General features: G+C 51.6%; 1 long non-coding RNA gene across 1 annotated transcript in view; it reads left to right on the forward strand.

The window, feature by feature from the left end:
• The first annotated feature begins 9,458 nt into the window (after positions 1–9,458).
• Positions 9,459–12,486, forward strand: part of LOC146355483 (uncharacterized) — a 36,553-nt gene continuing 33,525 nt past the window's right edge. The window contains exon 1 of the long non-coding RNA XR_014788636.1: positions 9,459–9,633. This is a non-coding gene — a long non-coding RNA (uncharacterized LOC146355483). The remainder of the gene's footprint in view (positions 9,634–12,486) is intronic.

A 12,486-nucleotide genomic window follows, 5' to 3' on the forward strand; every position in this document is an offset into this window, starting at 1 on the left:
AGTCAGACCAATCTCAACATAGGCCAAAGAACTAAATCAAGGTCCATATCCAGTTGAGTGTCTGTATTTATAGACCAAGCAGAGAAAAGATTGGAAAAGTTTGGTTGCATTTCAGGTAAAACAAAGAATACAGTTACATGCCTAAGGTCATTCAGACATGGTTGAACTGCTCTGTCACTGACTCATGAAATAGAGCCACACTGGTGAGTTATGGAAACATGTATTCTTCAGATGAGCACCTGTACATGGAGCCACAAAGAGTCAACAAAGTCGCAGGAGTGATTCGTGCTGCCTCATAATTATCAAAATCATGGTTATTTATTCTAGTGCTCACCAAAGCTCAAGGGATTTTGATTTCCAAAGGCCACTTTTGAAAACAATGCAAGCATCCTCCAGTGAAGAGCAACGCTTGTTCTCCTCATATGTGAAGCCTGAAAATCTGGTGCATCAATATAGTCCTGAAACTCCAAGAGCCTGGGGGGAGATGTAGGGAAGGCAGAGACTGTGCCAGTGTGAAGTTTCTCAGGTGGCCAAGTGCCTTCCATTACAGAGGACAATCCTCTTTTGTTGAGAGCTAGCAGAGGACAGCCCTGCATTTGAAGATGTTCTTTCTCAGATGAGCTGTCCAGGACACGTCTGGATTAAAAATAAAGAACCACAAGGAGAGAGAGAACACAGGGGCCTGGAAGTAGTCCAGTAATAGGACCTGGACAGCAAACTGAGCAGGCACACAGGTCACTGAGTCAGTCTCTCCACTATGGTCTGATGTTTTGTATTTCCATTTAAACCATACTTATTCTTTCTGCATTTGTACCTATGCATATAATGATGTCTTCAGAGCTGAGGCCATGCCAGGCTGCATCTTTTTTCTTTCTGCAGTTACTGCAGCTGTGAGAGGGCTCGGCTTCCAGTTAGTTGCTCCTCAGACCAGTCACCAGCCTGTATTGCATGCCCACACATGAGACACAGAAGGAGATTGTCGCTGACATTTCCAGCATGCTGCTGCTGCTGCTTCTCCTGCTGCCCCACCTTCCCTGTGGGATGCTGAAAACAAAATGCCCTTTGAATCTGAGAAGCTATTGGAGTGAATCATTTAATTATTACAGGCCAAGAGAGTACCTGATCAGTGCGATCACATCTACAGGAAATACTGAATTTGAGCCATACGTTTTCTGGAAGTCTCCCTCTACCCGATTTTCCACGTAAGTGATGTTATGCCTAGTTCTGAATTCATACTTGCCAGCTATCCATCTTTAGCAGAGGTGACAGTGAATCTCTCTGTTCTGGTAAGCTGTCCTCTTGAAAAAGAGCTCCTATGAAATCGAATGAATAAATGTCAGAGGGCATAATCTGATTTATTTTATTCATTTTATTTGCCCTCTGCCTTTCTACCTATAAAACGGCACTCAGGTTTGCTTTCAATAATGGATAAATAAAAGCTTGATTAGAACAACAGCGCCTGACCCAGCAGATCTGCTTACATGCCAAAGGCCTGCTTGAATGTGTCCGCCTGCTGGAGCCACAACAGCAGAGAGGGAGCCGACCCATCCTCACTTGGCAGGGAGTTCCACAGCCTGATTTAGGAGTTATCTTCCCAGTTTCACTGTGTCTGGGAAGAACAGAGTTTGCCTGTGGAGAGAAATGAATTGTCTGGCTGCTCTTCTTCTATACTTCGTTTGTGGTTTGGAATCTGACTGCTCCCTTTCTTGTGGGTTCTCACTTTTTTCATAAGCTGGATTTTTGCACTGTGCAGCTTCTCCCTCCCTCTCCTGTGAAGGTATGGAGAGGGGTCCATCTGCAGCAGCTGAAGTGTCCAATGCCCTCAAAACGTAGGCCAGAATGAATGTGCTAGTCCTTGAGGCTCTGTGTGTTCTTCTCTCTTCTCATGAGTGTCAGGGAGAACTGTTTTCAAATGACATTTCAATGGAAGGTTAACATCCAGGATTATAAATGTGTTCTCCTGTTCAAGGTGCCAGCCAGCCATGCCCTTCTCCAGGTACTCCATTCCATTCCCCCACGCTTTCCCCTTTTGCTTTTCAAACTGGCACTCAATGTTCTGTGGGTACTGATCATATTATAGTTATCAATGGATTATTTTGTTTTTTGGGGGGGAGCTTGCACTCTTTGGTTTGTACACTGCTACCCTCCTTCAGGAGCAAGTGCTGGCAGGCTATTATGGGGAAAAAAACACATAACAGTTAACAGAGCAGGCACAGAAGAAGCTTGAGTATTGCAGGGAAAGTGGGAGTAAGGGATGGTCTGAGCTCAGGCAATGATCCTTTTTTTGAGTATCGTGGGAAAATATGTCTTTAGCTCTGGGTCTATCCTTGAGCTGGTTGGGGAACTGAATGGTTTCTGGTTCAACTGCCTCCTTGACTCTGCAGAACGTGTGGTGCATTTCTCTTTCAAGAGCTGCTGTGTCATACAGGAGTCCTGGGACTAGGACTGAACTGAGGTTTTAATCCCCACTCAGTCAGGAGGGTCATTGGCTGACATTGGACCATTCATTTTGTGAGGATAAGACGGGTGTAGGAGCCATGTACACTACCCTGAGCTGCCGTACAATAACATATGTATCAGTGTCAAGAGGAAGCAAGGTGATTTAGGGTCTACAGTGCCCTGCATAAGTATTGACACCCCCCGTCCTTTGACTTTTCCACATTTGGTTGTGTTACCTTCTGGAATTAAAATGAATTTAATTGGCCTTTTTACCATTTGATTTCCACAGCATACTTAAGCTTTCGAAGTTGCAAAAATATTTTTGTGGCACAAAATTAATTAAACAAAAACTAACTGGCATTTGCGAGCGGAGATGGGTCAAAGAAGACGCAGACAACAAGCTTGGATTGAAAATTGGGCCACATTTATTGAAATATTTGCAAAGGGGTAACTAGGATGGGCATCTAACTGTGTCAGCGTCTAGCTGACACTTCTAGGGTGAAAACACACCCAGCCTGAGGGGTGGCAGTGATCTCACCATCCCTCCGGACTGCCCCTTCTGGGGGAGGTAGACCTTCCGGTGTCACCCCCAACCCGGTGCCGCAGAACACCTGGGTGAGTGAGTAGGGTTGGTCTCCCAGGCAACCCTTATCCCCCCGCCGAGCTGCACAACCCGTTTGGGGGGCCTCAGACGTCACCTGTCACCATAAGGTGCCTCTGCGTGCACACCATCCCTACTCCCTTTCCTGTTTTGCCCATCCTAGCCGCCAAGTGGAATGTGACCGATGATATAGACTGTATTCCCTTACAGGACACACACAACCTGCATAACAGCGTGACGTAGGCAAAAAAGACTCACAGTCCTAGGCCAATCTGGCTGTGAGCCAAAAAATTCCTACATGGCTCCCAAAGGGGCAACCGGCAAAACCCACACTGCTAAGGGGAGGGTGGGAGGGAGCTGCGTCACGCCAAAGAGCTGAGATAGGGAGGGGGGTCAAGTTTAAGACAACTCGGCCCGCTCCTTCCTGCATGGTCGTGCCACTGGGGTGCACCAATCAGAGGCCCATACGTCTTATCACCCCACCCTCCCGCAATGCCCCCCCCCCTTTCAGCCAGACAAGCTGGCGCTGGGTAGGGCATTTGCGAGCGGAGATGGGTCAAAGAAGACGCAGACAACAAGTTTGGATTGAAACAAGTTTGGCTCAGACGTCACCTGTCACCATAAGGTGCCTCTGCGTGCACATCATCCCTACTCCCTTTCCTGTTTTGCTCATCCTAGCCGCCACAGGAGTCACAAGCCTATTGCTTGTGAAACTCCCCCCACCTGCGCAGAAGAACTTCCCGCAGGCCCCTTTGCAGATTGGCCAAAAATAAGTCGTTGCCTATGTCTGACAGGTGGACGCCGTCCTGCCTGTAAAGCGCACTCCTAGTCCATTGGATTCCTTGGTGGTTGATATAACCATCACCATGCTCTGACAACCCACGTGCCAGTTCTCTGTTCACCTTGCGCCAGGCCCGTTCCATGGCCGCATTGCTCTGCGCCCTCCACATGATTCTCAGGAGCACTGAGGACCATAATATGGTCACCCCCGGCCAACAATGTCGGATCGTCCGCAGATCAGCCAATGCCTGCTCAATCAAGCCTTTTCCAGGCTTGTAGCCCAGGTCGTTCCCTCCTAGGTGCAGCACCAGGACCTGTGGGGGGAAACTGACCAAACCTCGTTGAAAGAGTGTGGGAAGAAGACTGTCCCATCGCATACCCTGTCGGCCGAGCCATTGTATCGCCACCTGTTGGGGAAACTGCAGCCGGGATCCAAAGGCTGACGTAGAAGCTCTGCGGGCAGCTCAAAAAAACCATACTGTGCCCACAAATGAGCACCTGTAGTGGCGTCGGTCGAATCCCATTTAAATAAAACATTGGGGAAGGCGAAGAGAATCATCATGAAGCATCAGGCAACTTGCAAATGTAAGAGTGGAAGGCCCTGGAGTGCCATCTCCCTACCGCCTTCACTTGCTTGGAAGAAAAGCCTATGGCAGCTGCCGTAGAGGCCGCCCCAATACAGAATAAGTGAGTCCCAAAACGATAATGCCCCAGACCCAGAGTGGTCAAGGCTAACTTAGTGACTGCCCAAAATTGGAACTTTGTCAGTGGTGAACCATCAGCATGGCAAAATAGGGGACCCGCCTTTGCCCCTCGATACTCAATGAAAGCCTGCAAGGACTTGACAGGGCATAACTCGTCAGCCTGGGCCTGTTTAAGGGTCACCAATGCTCCCTTGCCTGACTGATCGGTTTTTGAACGTCAAATATGGAGGTGAATCAGGTTAGAATGGATCAGGGTATCGGAATACCTCAAGGCCCTCCCGGTGGTGTCGGATTTGGATGCCCAGACCAGTTCTGAAGTCCTAAGGGCCCCGAAAAAGGCTGTTAAGGCCACAGCATGAAAGAGGGAGGCTTCGTATGGAGAAGAGCAAATCGAGGACCACAATGCCCCAAGCCCTATAAGAATAACTGGCGACAAAGGATGTCTGGAGTCTGGCGGGGCGGGAGACATCTGTGCCCAGCCTTGCACAGCCTTCCTGATTTGGAAATCTGAGGTGGAGTCCTCCACCCTTCGCACTTTGGCCCAGAAGGCCAAAGAGGCGAGCTTCCCCGAAATGGTCCTAGCAGACAGTCCCTTATTATGCAGATGTACGCAGAATTGTAACAAGTGGTCCACAGGTAAGGGCCACACATCCTGCAACTGCAGTCCACACCTGAAGGTGCTAAACTCCCTACCTGCTCTCTCATAGGCAGCTCTAGTGCTGGCAGCTATAGAATTCAGGATAGCGTGTTCGACTTGAGAGCGCCAATCTCCCAGAGTTCGTCTGGCATGGGGTCTGGCAGCGGACGTGCCCACGGAGACAACGCACAGAACCGGTCGATCTGGTTTCATGACAAAGCATCGGCTACAGGGTTCCTCAGACCCGGCACGTGGCGGGCATGGAACCATATGTTGTGGCGTAGGCATTGGAGGGTAAATGCTCTAACTAACTCCATAACCCTTTGGTTTCTGGAGGATAAAGTATTAATGACTTGCACTACCGCCAAATTGTCACACCAAAAGAGAGCGACAGAGTTGGCCATCAATTCTGCCCAAATATGTACAGCCACGTAAATGGGGAAGAATTCCAGGAAGGTGAGGTCACGACAGATACTGCCAGCAGCCCAACTCTCTGGCCCCAGCCCCGGCACCACTGGTCTCGCCAAATTAGCCCAAAGCCAAAGGTGCCAGCTGCATCCGAATGGATTTGCATGTCGGCTCGTAGAAGTAACTCACGCCTCCAAAAGGAGATGCCGTTAAAGTCTCTCAAAAATTTAAGCCATACTCACAGGTCCATGCGCATAGCGGAGGTGACTCTGGTGCGATGATGCGGTAGTCGAAGACCCCGCATTGCCCAGCTGAGCCGTCGCAGGAATGCGTGGCCGGGGGCCACTACCCTACAAGCAAAGTTCAAATGGCCAATGACTTCCTGGAGGGCTCTAAGGGAGACTTTACGAAGGTGCAAGATGGACTGGATCTTATTTCTAAGTACCAGCAATTTATCAAGAGGGAGACGAGAACACTGTGCGAGGGTATCGAGCTCGATCCCTAAGAACATCAAAGTAACAGCTGGGCCCTCTGTCTTCTCGTGTGCCAAAGGGACACCTAAATCTGAGGACAGGGATATGAATGCCTTAATCAGGTCAGAGCACTGACTGCCGTCCCCGGGTCCAGCAAACAAGAAGTCATCCAAATAATGAACCACATCGCCGCAGCCCGTCTTATCCCGTATGGCCCATTCCAGAAAGGTACTAAATGTTTCAAACATGGCGCAAGAAATGGAGCATCCCATAGGGAGGGTGCGGTCAATGTAAAATTTGTCCTGGAAGGAAAATCCCAGCAAATCAAAGTCCAGAGGATTGATAGGCAAAATGCAAAAAGCGGATTTGATATCACATTTGCCCATTAATGCCCCACGGCCCAGGGCTCTTATCATGGCTACCGCAGTGTTGAAGGAAGTGTAACGCACGGAGCGTAGGGAATCTGGGATTTCATCGTTAACAGACTGACCTTTGGGGAAAGAGAGGTCATGAATTAACCTGAACTCACCGGGTGATTTCTTGGGGATAATTCCCAAAGGGGAAATCCGCAGGTTGGGTAGCGGGGGCGAGGGAAAGGGGCCGATGACCCGACCTGACTGAACTTCTTTGTTAATTTTGTCTTGCACTAAGCGCCGCATGCTAAGAACAGACCGGTGGTTACCGGTCAAATACGGCTTTCGCAGACCCATAAAGGGGATCCTGAAACCCAGTGTAAAGCCGCGTTCCAAGTAGATCGCTGCCCAACGATTTGGGTAACACCTTAGAAGTTGAAGGAGTGGAAGAATCTTAACTGGGCTGGGGCCCTTTGTGAGGGGGAGGGTGCCCACCGCCATGTTTTCTGCCACCACGGCCATCCCTTGGGGAACCTCTCCAACCTCTGGCTCTCGGGCAGGAGGAGCAGGAGTGTTGACCGCCACAAAGAGAGCACTCGTGCCGGAAGCGGCATGGGTTTCAGGAACAGGAACCTTAGGAGCTGAACTCCCAGCACAGCCAGCGGTGTTGAACCCCTGGACTCGCAATAGGCCTAACGGCTATTGGGGGCGACAGCTTGGCCAGGATGTGGCCACTGTCGGACCTGTCGCCGAAGCCTGGCCTGGAAGGGGTCATGAATTGGAGCCAAAGGTCCTGGTCCTTCAGATCCCAGCACATGGAGGGATCAGTGGCGGCCCTCCTACGAAAGGCTTCATCGTAGGCCAGCCATGCACTCCCTTCATATTTGGTGTAAGCCCTGTATATTATGTTAAGGTATTTGGTGAGAACCCAAGCCCTCTCAGGGAATCTCTGTTGGAGGATGCCAGCGTAAATTAAAAAACCTGGCAACCAGTTCGCCCATGTGCGAGGCACTTTGCGGGCTTTGCTCCGCTCAGGATCTCGGTCTCGGGACCTATCTTTATCACTGGGTTCGGGCTTACGAAAGAGCAGGGCAAAGACATCAGTAAATTCACCCCACAGAATTTTTTCTCTGGTGGCAATGGTTAAGTGAAAACCAATAGGGGAGGAAGTAGCACCAGTGGGCATAGATCCTCTACTCAGGTTGGCGCTTGTGTCAATCACGGACAACTGTGGGGCTAGGAGAGGAGGAGATAGGGAAGCCAGGGGGTTCTGAAAAGAACCGGCGGGCCCCTGCCAAACACTGGCGGAGGCGACGTTAATTGGATGAGGCTGGAGCAGTGGCGGAGCCGACATGGTGGCATCTCTTGCTAAGGGGAATGAAGCGCCAGGCCCCACTGAATTAAGTGGGCTAGCCACCAGAGCAGTTGAGCTGAGAGTTGAGGCCGAGGCAACGGGCTGGGGAGTACTAACTGGGGAGGCTGAAGTAACTGAAGGACGTGAGAGAGGGGGAACTGGGCCACCCTGAAGAGTAAACCACGGCAACCAACCCCATGGGGTGATTTGTCCCATGCCCGGCCATGCGAATTGAGGTGCCAAAGCAGTCTCACCTGTATCAATCGTAGGTGTGTTCTGATCCCTAGCTGGAAAAACCGACGTTGCTGCTTGTGCGGCCAGGGAAGATGAGGCCACAGAAGGGAGGAGCTCCACTGAAGGTGGTGCACCTTCTGGAAGAGCCGAGGAAGACGAGGTGGATGCCTCAATAGCGTCTAGATGAGCTGAAATAGAAAGAAGCAACAACCGTTGGGTCTGCTGCCGCGTTCGCTTAGGTTGGACCACTGAGGGTTTTTGGGGCCTGGCTGGGGGAGGGAGAGGTATCCCCGAGGAACGCTCAGCAGCTTCCAAACGAGAAAGAATTGTTGACAATACCGGGTCTGAGTCCTCATCAGACTCAGAATCATGCCTTGGCAGCGGTCTTTTGGGGAGGGGGGGAGGGGCCCTCCCTTTACCTTTCTTACCACCTTGGCCCTTCTTGGGAGGCATGATGCAAAAGGTAAGTTAAGCTTAGCTGCTACCGACTGAAGTAAGCAAGGGGGCACTCCGGGCAACAGGCAGCTATCACACAATCTTCACAATCAGCGGATACGTGTTCCAGACTGAGAGATTAAAGCTTAAGAGGTGCAGCAAAGTTGTGTGTTGTTGTTTTTTTTGAAGGAAGCGCTCTTGAGCCCGGGCACCCTCAGCTGAGGGCACCCTAGCTCAGGAGGTGCCAAAGAGGCAGCCGCGGCTGCTTCAATAGTTTAAGTAATTAATTATTTTTATTTATTTATTTATTTATTTATTGGGGGGGGAGATGCCAACAGGAGAATAGCAAGGCACTGGGGGGAAAACACCTAGTCCCTGGCCCTGCTGCCAGACTCCCCTCCCCACCAGGCAGCCTAAACTGTCGAGCTGGGGCGGGGGAGGCAGGCACGCAGCTGCCGGGACAGCCAGAGCTGGCAAACGCGGGTGCTGCGCTCAACGCGTGCCGCCGCCGCACCTCGCCGCCACCAGCCTCCGAGGCCCAGCGAGGTAAGCGAAAGGCCACGGCCAGCGGAGGCCGGTGGAAGGCGAGCCTGGCAGACTAATATGCCGGCTGGCAGGCAGGCCAGGAGCCGGCCAGCCAGCCGGCCGGCCGGCCAACAAAAAAAAGGGACAGGCGATTGAGAGACCGTGCGGGCGGGTGAGCGAGCGAGAGGGCGGGCGGGCGGGCGAGCGGGCGGGTGGGCGGGCGGGCAGGCAAAGGAACGATGGGGCGGGCGATTGAGCGAGGTGATGGGGGGGTGAACAAAGGCCGAGGGGGCAGACGGGCAGGCGCGCGCCACCCCACCCGGACCCCCGGGAAGGAGTAAGGCCCCTCACCCAGGCACGCGAAGAAGAGAGATCACGTCCTCGAGTGCAGCCGCCGCGCCGCCGGCCAAACCGGGGCTGCGGTGGGCTCTAGAGGAAAGGAGCCTGTAGAGAGGGAGGGAAGGGGGGGTGGAAACGATATCACCAGTAACGTTGGCTCTCCTGACGGCCAGCAGGTGCCGTCCCAGAGGGAGCGGCGCCGGAGCGCACGAGACCCGCCGCGAGTGTCGGCAACTCGATAGCCGCGCGTGAAGAGAAGCTTTGGCGCGCAGAAGCATGCTGAGTCCAGGTGGCTGGAAAGACGATGACGAAGCCGGTCTCCAGCAGGCAAGAATCCCTCGTTGAATCCAGGCGAGTCTTTAGTTCTCAATAGCTGCATTGCGCCAAAGAGCTGAGATAGGGAGGGGGGTCAAGTTTAAGACAACTCGGCCCGCTCCTCCCTGACTGGTGGTGCAACTGGGGTGCACCAATCAGAGGCCCATACATCTTATCACCCCACCCGCCCGCAATGCCCCCCCCTTTCAGCCAGACAAGCTGGCACCAGGCAGGGCATTTCTGTGGTTTTCTGCCCAGCGCTCCAGTCTATCAAGATCACTTTGAATTTTGTTTTTGTCTTCCAAAGAATTAGCTATCCCGCCCACCGAAGTGATGCACAGCCCTATTTTGCACAGCCACCTGAAGGCAGGCCCACATGAAGTGCATTGCAGAATTGCAGTTTTGTGACAACACCCCTGCTCCTTTAGAGAAGAGTAACCCCATGCAGAGCAGGCAACTAACCCCATTCCTGGACAGCGAAGCCACTCACCCATGGAGTGTCTTTGACTGGTAGAGAATCTAGAATCTCGGGAAAAATCTCAGGCAAGGGAATTCCTGGACCTTCTTTCCAGGATCCTTTTAGGGTGGTGATGCACAGGACTGAACCTGCAAACTTCTCCATGCAAAACATGTCCCCTGCCACTCAACACAAGCAGAGCCCAGTTGGTTCAGATCAATGGACCATCTAGTCCAGCAGGCTGTTCCCAAAGCCTCCAGCCAGGTGCCTCTGAGAAGCCCATAAGCAGGACATGAAGGCAATAGCCTTCTCCTGTTGTTACAAACTTGAACTGGTATGCAGAAGCAGGCTGGTTTTCTGTCTGCAGGATGCACATATTTGTTAATTATTGGTTTATTCAAGTATTTTCATCCTGCTAAGCAGCAAAACAAGGCTCCCAGAGTCTCCTACAATTGATAAAAAAAAAGACGGTCCCTGCTGATAGGCTTACAATATAAAAAGACATGGCACATGATGAAAAGGGATGGGGAAGTGACCATTTAGGCACGATGATCACAAGGTAATGATAGACCTCCATGAATGTATCTAATCGTTGTTTAATGCTACAGGCCACCACCGCATACTGTGGCATGGCATTCTGAAGTCTGCCCCCTTTTCAACACTCATTCATTTTGTTAGTTTTTGCTCTCTCAAGCACCCTGGTTTCCCCTTCCTCTCATGGCAACTATGTTTTCACCATTAAAATATCTTACAGCGCAGGGGTGGGTGGAAAGTAGATCTCCAAATGTTTGGAATTCAACTTCCAGAAGCTCCTGATAGGGATGTATGAAAGTCACGTACCATTTCGATTCGTAGCATTTGTGGTGGGGGGGAGGTGCTCCACACCTCCCCCCGAAATCCTACCCCAGCCAGCTCCGCTCCGCGGAGACTCTGCGGAGCCATCTGCTGGGTGCATTCACAGGCCTGCGAAATGTGCAGGCCTGTGGACGCAAATGGCAGCTGGTGTAGCGGCCGCCATTTGTGCCATCTCGATGTGCCTTGATAGGCTATGTAAATATTTATGTTGCCTATCATGACCTCCGCAGTGACGCAAATGGCATCATGAATGGGACCAGGTAAATGCTCCATTTCTTGCGCCTTTCGTGGGGTGGTGGGGCAGGGGGCTTCATTCCGCCACAGATTTCGGGGGCTGAATTTACTGGAATTCGGCCTCCTTTGAATCCGTTGCAGTATTCTCTGACATCCCTTGCTCCTCCTAACATGGCCAATGGAGAGAAAGTTGGGATTTGATTTCCAAGACACCTGGAGATCTATTTTCTGTACACCCCTGTTTTGGAGGCTGTAATAGACCACTGACTAAGAATGATGTAAAATTGATTGTAGCTGCTTTCCCCAACCTGATTCCCAGCAGATGTTCTGGAGTTGAACTGCCATCAGTTGAAATCATGATGTTCAATGGCTAGCAATGCGGATAGGGATGTATGAATTCCTTACCTGGTTCCGGTCTGGGCAACCGCGGGGGGGGGGGAGGCGATCTGGTCCTTCCCCCCCGGAATCCTCCCTGGCTGGCTCTGCTCCTCGGCAGCTCTGTGGAGCCGCTGGCCAGGGCCATCTGCAGCCAGAGTTCCGGAAGCAGACGGGCTGCTGTGGACGCAAATGGCAGCCACTGTAGCAGCTGCCATTTGCGTCCTGCGAAGCTGCCATGATAGGCTACGTAAGTATTTATGTAGCCTATCACGGCAAGCCAAAAAACAACAACAGTGTACGTAAATGGCGGCGGCTACGGCGGCCACCATTTGCGTTCCCTATTTTTATCCTACGTATTTATGTAGACTATTACGGTGAAAAAAAGGGGAACACAAACAGCACAGTGGGCACTATTTGCGTTCCTTTTTTCCCTGCCATAATAGCTTATGTAAATATTTACGTAGGCTAAAATGGCTAAAAATAGGGAACTCAAATGGCGGCCACCGTAGCCGCCGCCATTTGTGTACACGTTTTCTTTTTGCTTGCCGTAATAGGCTACATAAATACTTACGTAGCCTATTACGGCCTCCGCAGGGACACAAAATGTGTCCCTGCATTAGCCGTGATAGGCTACATAAGTATTTATGTAGCCTATCATGGCTATGAAGAAGAAGCGAATGGTGGCCGCAGGGCTGTCACCATTCGCAAGTCAGCGCGGATGGCAGCAGGTAAGTGCTCAGTTTTGTGCACCTTTCATGGGTTGGGGGGGTGGGGGTTTCGTTCTGCCACAGATTGCAGGGTGGCTGAATGCCCTGGCATTCGGCCTGACCGAGATCTGTGGCGGAATTCTACGCCATCCCTAAATGCGGAGAATTGTAGTCCAAAATGTTTTCAGGGCACCACCGCTTGGATGAGGATTATAATAATGCTGCAGCTAGTCTTTCTTCTTCTTCTTCTTCTTCTTC

Source organism: Heloderma suspectum, chromosome 2 (assembly GCF_057233095.1).
Source record: "Heloderma suspectum isolate Gila_16-S chromosome 2, 16-S_ref, whole genome shotgun sequence".
NCBI classification, from domain to species: Eukaryota; Metazoa; Chordata; class Lepidosauria; order Squamata; family Helodermatidae; genus Heloderma; species Heloderma suspectum.